Here is an 11,345-nt window from a genome sequence, read left to right as displayed (position 1 = left end):
ACACACACACACACACACACACACACACACAGGTTGAATTGAGGCGAATATGTGTAATGTTCAGAGGTTGTTGTGTTTAATATTCATGAGAATATTTGTCATTGTTCAAATGATAATAAACATTTGCATAAAGCATATTTGTCCACTCATATGTTGATAAGAGTATTAAAAACGTGAAACATATTCCTCTAAGGTACATTTAGAACAGATCAAAAATGTGCGATTAATTTGCGATTAATCGCGATTAACTATGGACAATCACGCGATTAATCGCGATTAAATATTTTAATCGACTGACAGCCCTAATAATAACATAACATAACATTTCTAGACAATATCTTGGTAGAGCACCACCAGTTTGATGCTGGTGTACATTGTATCCTCATTTCTGCTCACAAAAAAAACATGATTTTAGGCACAGCATCATCACCTCCCTCCCCCGCCTATCCGTTTCACACTTTCACTTCCACTGCCGCTCAAATGTTTACACTCTCTCAGTTCCTTCTTTTTGTCAGAGTCACCTTCACCCTCACTGTTAATCACTCCTTTCACTTGAGGGACTCACTTCCTCTGTTTCTCCCACAACAGATCTGTTCATCCCCTCCATCTGCCCTTCACCTCCAACACTGAATTACAATCAAGGGATCAGGATGGGGAAGAAAAGGAAAAGAAACAGCAGCTGTGCACAGTAGCGACATCAATCACTTGTGGATGATGCAGTGTTAGAATAAATTGATACATGCTGGTCTTCATGCCTCTGACTGTGCTCCTAATACCTTATGACTATGATTATAAGCAACTGTGACATTAGCTCTCATGTAATGTATGTGCTGCACGTATAGAATAAAGTTGTGGGGGCATAACTGCGTATGTCGAGTAACAAGGGGAATAATCTGTATTCATTTTTTCTCGAGCACACATTTGATGCCAGATTAGGAGACAGAGCCCCTCGTTATATATTGTAGGTTGGCCGACAGGGGAAAACGTTCAGAAAATGATGCAAAATAATAGCTTCAGGTTTCAGGAAAAAAGATTCCCTCACTTTTTGTCCTGATCCATTTATATATAAACCTGTCTGAAAATGAGCTGATCAGATTTTGGCCACTTTATGATGTCATAACAATTTTTACCTTATCACCTGAATCTCCTCTTAGAGCACCATTGTGTTCTTTTTAATCAAATATCTCTCAGGGGGGCGTGGGGATGGGCTCCTTATTTTCATCTAAAGTAACAGACAAAGAATCAGCACTTTGAATCAGGGCTGAAAAATTATATAATATATATTGTATATATTATGAGAGCTATATTATATTGAGGAAAAACAGTATATATGGGGACCTTTAAAATACTGCTATATGAACAGTAGTGCAATAACATTTGGTTTGCAAACACTTTAAACAAATAAGGTGCTTTTTAACAGCAGTATTCTCTTCACATAGCAGTTCAAATTATTTGTACATGTACAATGTAATCAAATCAAAAATAAAATCTATTTGCCACTGCCAGGGCATTAACGTGTTATCAAGTTTGTTATATGTGTCATATATTATGAAGTTGGTCACTGTTACTGGAAACGTACCTAACATGTACGTTGTATTGGCTTATTTTAACAATGTGATAGCTACGGAGCCCCTTATGGAAGCCCATTTCCGCCACTAAGTGATGACATTTTTGTAAGGTAAATACATTTTGGGTCAGTTAGGCAATTTTTTTTGGGTATTTTATTTCTATCAGTCAATGAAGACAACTGAAAGATTATCACAATTATTTTTTGTTTGTTTTTCTATTATTACTTACAAATATTTGAGAGGAAGGACTTGGTTTTAGGTCAAAGGTCCGATTTAGTTTTAGAAAGCCAAGAAAACACAATTTCTTAATAAGGGACCTCACAAAGATAGAAGCAAACAACTCTGTACAGCCATGTGTTTGTATTATGTCCACATTCCTCTGTGTGCATGTATTGTAAATACACATGCACATATATACCCATGAACATGCTTGTGCTTGTCCCTGTGTGTTTACGTGTGAGACTGCAGATTCTTCTGACCTTGGACGCCGTTAAGCGGCTGGAAACATGCAGCAGCTCATCAAATATTTACTGCTCCATCTTATTCAGGACTTCATGTGGTCTTTCTTCCTCAGGCTGTTGGCAGAAAAAAGAGGAAAACAGTCCACACTCACTATAAACACGTGAAAAGCACCGTTCATCCCATAATGAGCTGTTAAAAAAATATATAAGCACAGTTGTGCCCAAACACATGCGAAGAAAGAAACATCTTAACCAACTTGACAACACGTGCACAGGGTTTACTAACAATGCTACATAAATGAAACACTGCAAATACAAAATGCTGCAAATAAAAAAAATGCTGCAAGAAGCTCAAAACACAACGGAAAAGTTGGATGTTAGCAGTTAGACTGTTTCATAAGTGTAAGTGGTTTGTCAGTTTATTTGAAATGACTAGATTAGCTACATTAGCTATCTACGGAGCCCCCTAGGGGACATGGAGAAGAAAAAGAAAAGAAAAAATGTTTTGCGAGATACCTCAAAATCTTTGCGAGATCTCGCAAAACTTTTGTGAGATCTCGCAAAACTTTTCATTTAGCTTAATGTACTTCCTGGTCAGTTCGGCTGCTACAGCAACACAGAAACCACAACAATGGAGCGGTTAATCCATTTCACTTTGAGCTTGGCCTTAAATATAAAGATATAACATCAGTGCTTGGCAATAGGCACGGGTTATTGACAGATTCGAATTTTGAGGATCAATAACTCATGAATATAATGTTGTAAAAATACAAACAACATGACTTTACAATCATAGCCAGGCAGACAATGAGCAACGAGTCGTTTTTATCAGAACAGTTCGATATGCGCCGTCATCTAGGGCTGCAACAAACGACTAATTTGATAGTCGATTAATCTATCGATTAATGAAACGATTAATCGACTATTCGGACTATTATGCCTTGCACAATTTCTCAAACGCTTTTATTTAGCCATCAACTTTTAGATTTAGCTTGAGGTTGTTTTAGGCATGTGGAAACTAACAATGAAGACAATAAAGATGAATACTTGATTAAAAAATACATATTATTAAATTAACTAAACAAATTGTTTACAAAATGAACATTGCTTTTCATTTAAATTAAATAAATAATATTTCACATCAAAAGAAACAACAGTGTTTTAGCAAATAATAAATAATGTGATAACAGAACTGTAAACAGAATAGCTGAAACTTTAACAAACTAACTAATTCAGTTACCTCAAATCATTACCCCATGTTTATATAATTGAGTTAACTCCGTGTGTTGCTGCTAGCATACATAACACCTGACGTGAAAACGTTCGTGGACGGGGCTACAGAGCTGCTAGAAAGACAGTCCAACCCGGTGCATTCCTCCGTCTGGATGTGGAGCACTTTTGCTAAATGTTTAGACAAATTGCTCGTGTTGCCGCCCTGACATGCTAAACTCTTATTGCACTTTTGGCAACGAGCATCGAAAAGGGTAAAGTTTAACCACACCTCGGAGCGGCGTTCTCTCCGCCACCTCCGCAGTGTGTTGCTGCATGTAGCAGCCGCGTGTGTGTAAACCGCCCCGCCCCCTCCCACACAGACCAGGGAGAGAGATCTCGTCTGATCGAAAATACATTATAGACGCATTTGTTTGTCTTTTTGCATATTATAAACGAGCTGGCCACACTAAGACTGCGATATAATGTTTTTGTATCAATAATACATGACATATATTTTTTAAATGTCTCCAGTACCGATAACGTTGTAGCTTAACGGCGCGTAAAACGCACGTGATGACGTCACCAACGAATCGACGACTGAATTAGTTGGCAACTAATTTGGTAATCGATTTTAATCGATTAAGTCGATTAGTTGTTTAATTAAGATTTCTTAACATAATAGTATAATAGTTATAATAGTCAGATTGCTCTGACGATGGGAGGTGATGTTCTATTCATTTTCACATTCACACAGTCGGTGATTTTGGCCGGCCGTCTTTCCTGCAACGGCAGTTTAAACTATATTTATGCTTTCACTGAGTTGATCTCTTATCCTGGAACCTATCCTGCTTTGGATAGGTAAGTCACCATGGAGATCTAGCCCGCTACAAAGTGAACCAGCTTCGTAATACCGGAAATCCCAGAAGTTACCATGGAGATCTAGCCCGCTAAAAAAAGAACCAGCGTCGTAGGACCGGAAAGCCGGAGTTTTCCCTGAAGTTAGCCGACTAAGCGAAAATCCTGCTTCGTAGTACAGGCCTCAGGGGTCATAAAATAGCAAAACTAGCTAAGGAACACACAAGCCCGAGCCAGGGCATCACAAAGAGCAACATATTTTTGAATATATAAGGCTGCATTATTTCGAAAATATAAGTTATTGCAAAAATATTTTACTGATATTGCAATTGTGATATGATTCACATTGTTGGAGAGTTAAATCATTTTTGCATCATCATTCTCATTATTATTGAAAAATAACATAAAATGATCATGGTGTGAATTTTTTAAGAGGATCTGGGTAATCTCTGTATCTCCACAATACCCTCATTCAAAATGGTCCTGACTCCAGCTCTTCACATGTATTTGAGTCTGTGTAGGGTACATATTAATCACGTGGCTGCAAAATAACAAAGAAAGTTAAGGACAAAGTTAAAGACATAATCTATAAAGTGGTGCAGAAACAACTCCTAAATCAGCAGCATGTTACCACTTCTGGTTCCCACATTACAAGCTGAAGAGATTTTCCACTACATAAAATACGCAGGGGTGCTGAAAAACACTCTGGGGGCCCAGGCAGAAGAGACCCCCCAACACATCCACCACAACACACCCCTCTGGCGCTCCTGAAAATATGTCAGTAAATACCCCACTTGGAATGTCGGAAAAATTCTACGTGTCATAGAAACGACGATTGCTAACGACTCAAAGATGCTACAAAACATCATTATGCCGACACGAGACCACCTTTAGCTTAGCGGTGGTGATGGACAGCCTTGACACCGTGATGTAGTCCGTTTATAGCCTGGCGTTAGCATTTTACTTCTGCCGATTGCATACGCTTAAAAAAAAAATCACAAATTGGCGTTAATATGTTATCCTGCTGAACAAAACGTGGTAAGTATCATCGTATCGCTGGCCACAGATCTTATTGTTTGCAATATACCAAGATCCAATGGAAAAATCCTATTGCTTTTTGTCAAGGGAGCCCTTTGATGCTAACTTCTGGGACGGCCTACAAAAATACGTCATCACTGCACCACTCTAATAAGATTGTGTATTTATATATTAAAAGGGCCTAAGACAGTATTCTTTGTGTAAAACAAGTGAAGAGACCTTAGTGTGAATCTGCAGGAACACATTGTCTCTGATAGCAGGGGAGGGGAGCCTCACACATCCTCTGTAGCCTACTTCTGTGTGTTAGGTCTTCTATTTTGGGCGGTGGTTAAGACAAGTAGCATCATTTGGGAATTAACTGAAAGCCTCGGAGCGGTGATAAATTACAGTCGGAGAGAAGTGCTCAGCACGGAGGGAGAGGGGGGCAAAATGTGTGTTTCTGCGAAGATCCAAAACAAGACTCTCGAGGAAAGCAACAGACTGGGCACGGATGGTAGTGAGATAAAAATAGTGACAAACTGTTCACGCTGCAGGATGCTCACCCATCCTCTCCCCCTGTGTTTAAAAAAATAAATACATGGCCTGCACTGCAGCTTTTATTAACTGTAATCAGATATGTTGTAGTAACAAATACCAGAGTGTTCCACAGTCAGAGGAAAGTATATGAGACAGTGACATCAATCAATCATCAATATTTCAGTGCACACGATAACAAAAAGGAGGCCAGTGGCTTTATGCTGACATTTGTGTCGTTCTTCAGAATCAGATCTGTGTGTTCATTAAAGCTTCAGGGTACGACACACGTACAGATCTGGGCTGTGTGTGACTCCCAGTTTGGCTACAATATAAAGGATTGAATACACTCTTACAATATTGAACTGGATTAAAATAATAGAACCAAAGAAGTCAGGAACGACATAATCAATGCCGAAACAAATTAATCCTCGACTGAAAATAGTCCCAAACAAATTCCCTTCTGTTTGAGATATAGTCATCTTAATATGGCTTGAAAAATTCATAAAAGGTTTGTTACAAAAACCACTGATATGACCAAAAGAACAAGATTGTGAATACAACAGCGAAATGGGTTTGCTCTGGAGGGAGGCTGGCATCTCCCTTAAGGATAAGATGAGAAGTTCAGTCATCTGGAGGGACTCGGAGTAGAGCCGCTGCTCCTTCGTGTTGAACAGAGCCAATTGAGGGGGTTATGGGAACCTGGTGTCACCATAGGGAGGTGTTCCAGGCACATCCAGCTGGGAGGAGACCCGAGGCAGGACCAGGACCAGGTGGAGGGATTGTATCTCCACGCTGGACTGGGAGCAACTTGGAATCCCCCAAAAATAAGAAAAACACTTAAAAAATAAGTGACTCATTGGCTGCTGAGGAGGGGAAACAAATATATAGTAATGCTGGGCTTCTGCTGCTCCATCCTCCCTGGTCCTCAGACTCCTTTTGTTTAAATGGTGCTGTAGCAGCCGGAGGTAACACCATCACTTGGAGCTAAATACTTCCAAATCTACCAAAATCTACAAATTCCCTCCAGCAACCTGCCCGGCATGTTCTTTTTCTTCCTCTTATGCCTCTTTCACACCAACGGTTCCCATTCTAGCTCCGTGCTAGAGCTTTTCTGGTTCGGGCCCTTTTTTTCTTTTCAGCCCCCGTTTTGTTCACACCGCCCAGAGCCTGACTGGTGCTGCCGCTGCTGCGTCATGACGTCACCGTTTACGTTGCTGATTTTCTCCCCAACGGCGTCAGGTCGATGATCGTGTTGCTTTTAATCATACGAAGCCAGATTAAATTAAATAACTACTTCTCAACCCTTGTACTTTTCTCCAGAGTGCCGTGGTTCATTGTTTATTAATGTGTTTCAGCTGCATTTACCAACCGCTGCAGTGCTGCCCGCTGTTTGGCATCACAACGCTGTTATGAAAGTTTCTCTGGTATAAAATGGGTTAGCATAGCAACCGAAGCTAAACTGACTATCTTGACTACTTGTTGCTATCCTATTGTGGCATAAGCCGGCACATTTTAACGGCGTATTTTTCATTATGATTCTACTTGTGAGAGCATGTATAGCTGCTATAATACAAAACAAAACATCTGCCTGCTCTCCACAATGATCAATAACAGCGAATGGATGGTCAAAGTAAAGTAGAAACAAACAGAATCACACGAAGCCTGGTTAGTGTTGCCTGACTTTATAAAGTGCGGTTTTTTTAAGAAGTGTGTGGTTGCGTTCTAGTCACTTTGGACAGCGCTAACTTTCATTTGCCGTACTCACCATAAACTGTTATTGCTCAGGTTGATCCTGCCCCCGCCTCCGACGTAAACGTGACGTATGCGGTTCTTGTTTCTAGACCGACCATTTTTTGGTGCTTGAAAAATCAAGCACCAAACAGTGAACAGGAAAAATCGGTGCTTTTCAGGCTCTAGCTCCGAACCGGCCCTGGAACCACGTTGGTGTGAAAGGGGCATTACAAACACCAGCCTCTCAAACAAAAAATGTCCTCTCCCTTTGTTCCCCACCCCCTTTCCTCAACGGATTAGTTACAGGGAGTTGACATTCATACAAACAAACTTCATACTATAAACAGATGTATTATCTTAATACATTGGTGGCTATGTCACATAATGTGCAGTGATTTAGCGTTTATTCAGATGAGCGAAGTGAGAATAAAAATGTGCAGGTTTACAGCTCAGTGGGCCAGATGGTGCCGTCAGTTAGAGGGACACATTATTTGATCAACCAGATGCCCTGGTATTCTTCATGTTTATTTGTGGTAAAAGAGACCTTGACAACATCGTGGCAGACGTCATGTTTCTTTACCGGCAGATGGCTCAGAGAGGAAGGCAATCCCCTCCAGCAAACACAAAATACTTTCAGGGACACGTCCAAGTTTCGAGGAGAGTCTCCGGTGACTTCCCTCCTGAACAGATTTTAATCCTGAAACAGTGAAGTCCTCTGACGTATTCGTCGTGCGGCACATAATGTTTATTTCATTTTCTTATTCAGTATCTGTGCCACTAAAAACAGCTGTATGGACACACTATGTCTGAATTTGGGATATTCCTTTGAAAGTCCTGGTTGTAATTTTTGTCAAATGATGTGTAAGAATACAAAAAAAACACCTTTTTACTCTAACTGACAGGACAATTACTAGTCTTTGATTTGATATTTATTTTGGTAAAAGTTGAAAATAATATAGGAAATAAAGATTGATTTGCTAAGCTGCACACTTTTTTTGAACAGAAATCTGTACATTGAGTTGATACAGGTTTAAATCTATTGTTTAATTTTGAGACAAAAGTTTTGCAGAGTAAATATTGGATACCTACGGTGGCCGACCAGTGCAAACAAGCTACAATGACCCAAAACACCTATTAGGAGAACGCGCTGCACTTTCAAAAACAGTGTAGAAATAAAAACAACTTGAAAACAAAAAGCGCAAACATTAATTTACCAGCTTTGGTGTGGTCTGCAGAGGAAGTGTTGAATGAAATTGATGACACTATACAAATGTGTTTATCTCCGTAGGCCTATACCTTTAAAAAGCTATTAAAATAACACTTGTTATGCATGTGTACCACACATTTTCCATAAAAAGTGTCTGTTTGTCTATAACCTATTTTAAACAAATTATTAGACTGTTGAATCTAATGTTTTTGTAGATGTTTGGTTATCGTGGGCTATTTTGGGGTTTCTGAATAACAAACACATATGTATTGACTATATATAAAGTAAATATGTATTGTCTGGCACCTGTTCGCAAGCTATAGCTTCTTGGGGTATCCCATTTCACATGTCTCCATCCTGTCTTATGGTTATTCACATTTTTAGCTTAGTTCAGTAACAGTTGGCCAAGTTTATAACCCCCGTTTTGAAACTGCAGTTTATTTAATTGTTTTGGGCCGTTGTAATGCTGTCACGGTTGTGATCTCTGGGCTCATAGATCTCGGCCTCCGTTATGGGTTGTTTAGTTTTTTGTTGTTGAAAAGTGTTCCCCTTTCCCCATGTCTGTCGTTGACTGTGTTCACCTGGTGCCCTGTGTTGTCTCCTCCCCCCTCACCTGTGTCCTGTTGGGTTGATTGGGTTGGGCATTTAGGCTTTGGGGTTTTGCTGTTAGAGAGGGAGTGTGTGTGTGAGATCCTGGTGGTGGCTGGTGACTGTGTTCACGTGGGCAGCAGATTGATGCTGTGTCGTGTTTATGACGTAATAAATGCCCACACCGGGTTGTATTTTGGACGTTCTGCCTCTGCCTCCTTGCTTGGTCTGGGCCGCTCAATTGTCAGCTTCACAAATGCGTTTGCCACTTTCAGCCACCATATTTTTCACATTCTTAGAAAATGCCAATGAGTTTCTTCTCCACAAAAATGTGTTATATTTTATTTATTATATCCATATTTATTTAATTTATTTTTAACAAATTATACTTTTAAAAAGTGTTGGGAACACAATCAGCCATTTCAAAAAGTGGTTGGGTCATGTCCCCAGTATTAATGACACTGACAGTAATCACTCTTCATGGCCACACTAGTCAGTTTATCAGTTTTTAAAGTAATGCCGATGTAAAAGATGGGCACAACATCAACAAAAACGTGCATTCAAATAGCTCATATGGGGCTTCAGTAAAGCTCCCAAAATCATAGTGTTTTTGTATCAAATGTACAGTTAACCATTTTCCGTGAAAACACAGAAATGTTTGCAAAAATTCTTTACTGATGTAAAAGTAGAATATACCAAAATGCTAATCTTACTTAATAACAACGTATTGAGAGTTTCCATCCATGACATTCTCTCAGAATCACTTCCTGCTTTATTATGGAATTCTGCCGCCACCTAGTGGTCAAACATATCAGGATCATCCAATTTCAGTAAATAACAAGTGATCCAAATCTTTGTTTTAAATCTAATATTGGAATAAAACATAGAGAGAAGGACTGGAACATCAAAAATAATCTACAGCAGAAGCTCTACAGTGCTGGAATGTAAGGTACATTTACTCAGTAATATAGTGCAATTTTGAGGTATTTTACTTGGGTTTTTACATTTTATTCTAGTAAAACATAACATCCTCTCAACTATCTCAGAGGTAAATATTACACTTTTTACTTCCCATTTGGTTTTTACTTAGATTCAACTGCAATTTCATATTATTAAAATAAAATAAAAATCAGCTATAAAATCATGATTATATAAATTGGGTTAAACTACCCAGCATAATAATAAAAATATTATTAATTATAAAATAAAATGAGATCCATCAATAGGTAAAATACAATAATAATACATGTGTGTGTACAAAAATATCACTCATCACCGGCTTGCTCTTCAATATCAGGATACATGTATTTATTATCCTGGCAAGAATGGAAGTAGTCATCACATACAGAGCTGCTGGGACAAATAGTTCCTAGAACAGTGCTGGTATACAAGAGAGGGAGTTGCACATCACAAGATGGAGGAATGCCGGTTCAAAGCAGTATTCAATGTTTAGTTCAGATTAGCTAAGGCCTGCGTAAGAAATAAACATGACAGTCATATGTCTCTCTCCATAGAGGCTGAATCATCATGTTAATCACATACAGTAGCTATCGTATGCCTAAAACAGTCCTGATGCTCTTCTAGGTAATCATACATCCTGTTACGTACGCAGCTACGTAGGGCCTTTGTTATTATGTGCTACTCTGATATTGGAAGAGCACATTCAGTATTTTCCCTACAATATGTATATCTATATATATATATATCAGTCCAAAAATGTATCATTTTGCATAATGAGTACTTTCTCAGCTTTTGATGCTAATAATGTTCTACTTTGTATTTAAAAACCTCTTAAACCCCACGGACCCGCCATAGGGAAATCACAACATCTGCAAGCAAAAGTGTCTGAGGGCTTCTTAACATGTAATAATAAACTATGAATGTTTTACGTCCATGTAACGGGAAGAAACTCAGCTAACTTTTCTTTTCTTTTTTGTATGTAAACACTATAATATTTTTAGAATATTTAACTTTCCAATTCAATTACTAGGTTAGCTATGATAATAACAATGCAGTTAATTTATATAGCACTTTTCAATATAAACAAAGACACTTTACAAAAGTCACACTTAAAGAAGACAGTCACACAAAAAACAGACAATGTGTTGCTAGCTTGCTAGCTTACGGCAGATCTGCAATCATTTGGGAAGGAATCATGCAATCACTGTT

This window comes from Pseudochaenichthys georgianus, chromosome 9 (assembly GCF_902827115.2).
Source record: "Pseudochaenichthys georgianus chromosome 9, fPseGeo1.2, whole genome shotgun sequence".
NCBI classification, from domain to species: Eukaryota; Metazoa; Chordata; class Actinopteri; order Perciformes; family Channichthyidae; genus Pseudochaenichthys; species Pseudochaenichthys georgianus.
This window is presented reverse-complemented; position numbering follows the sequence as displayed.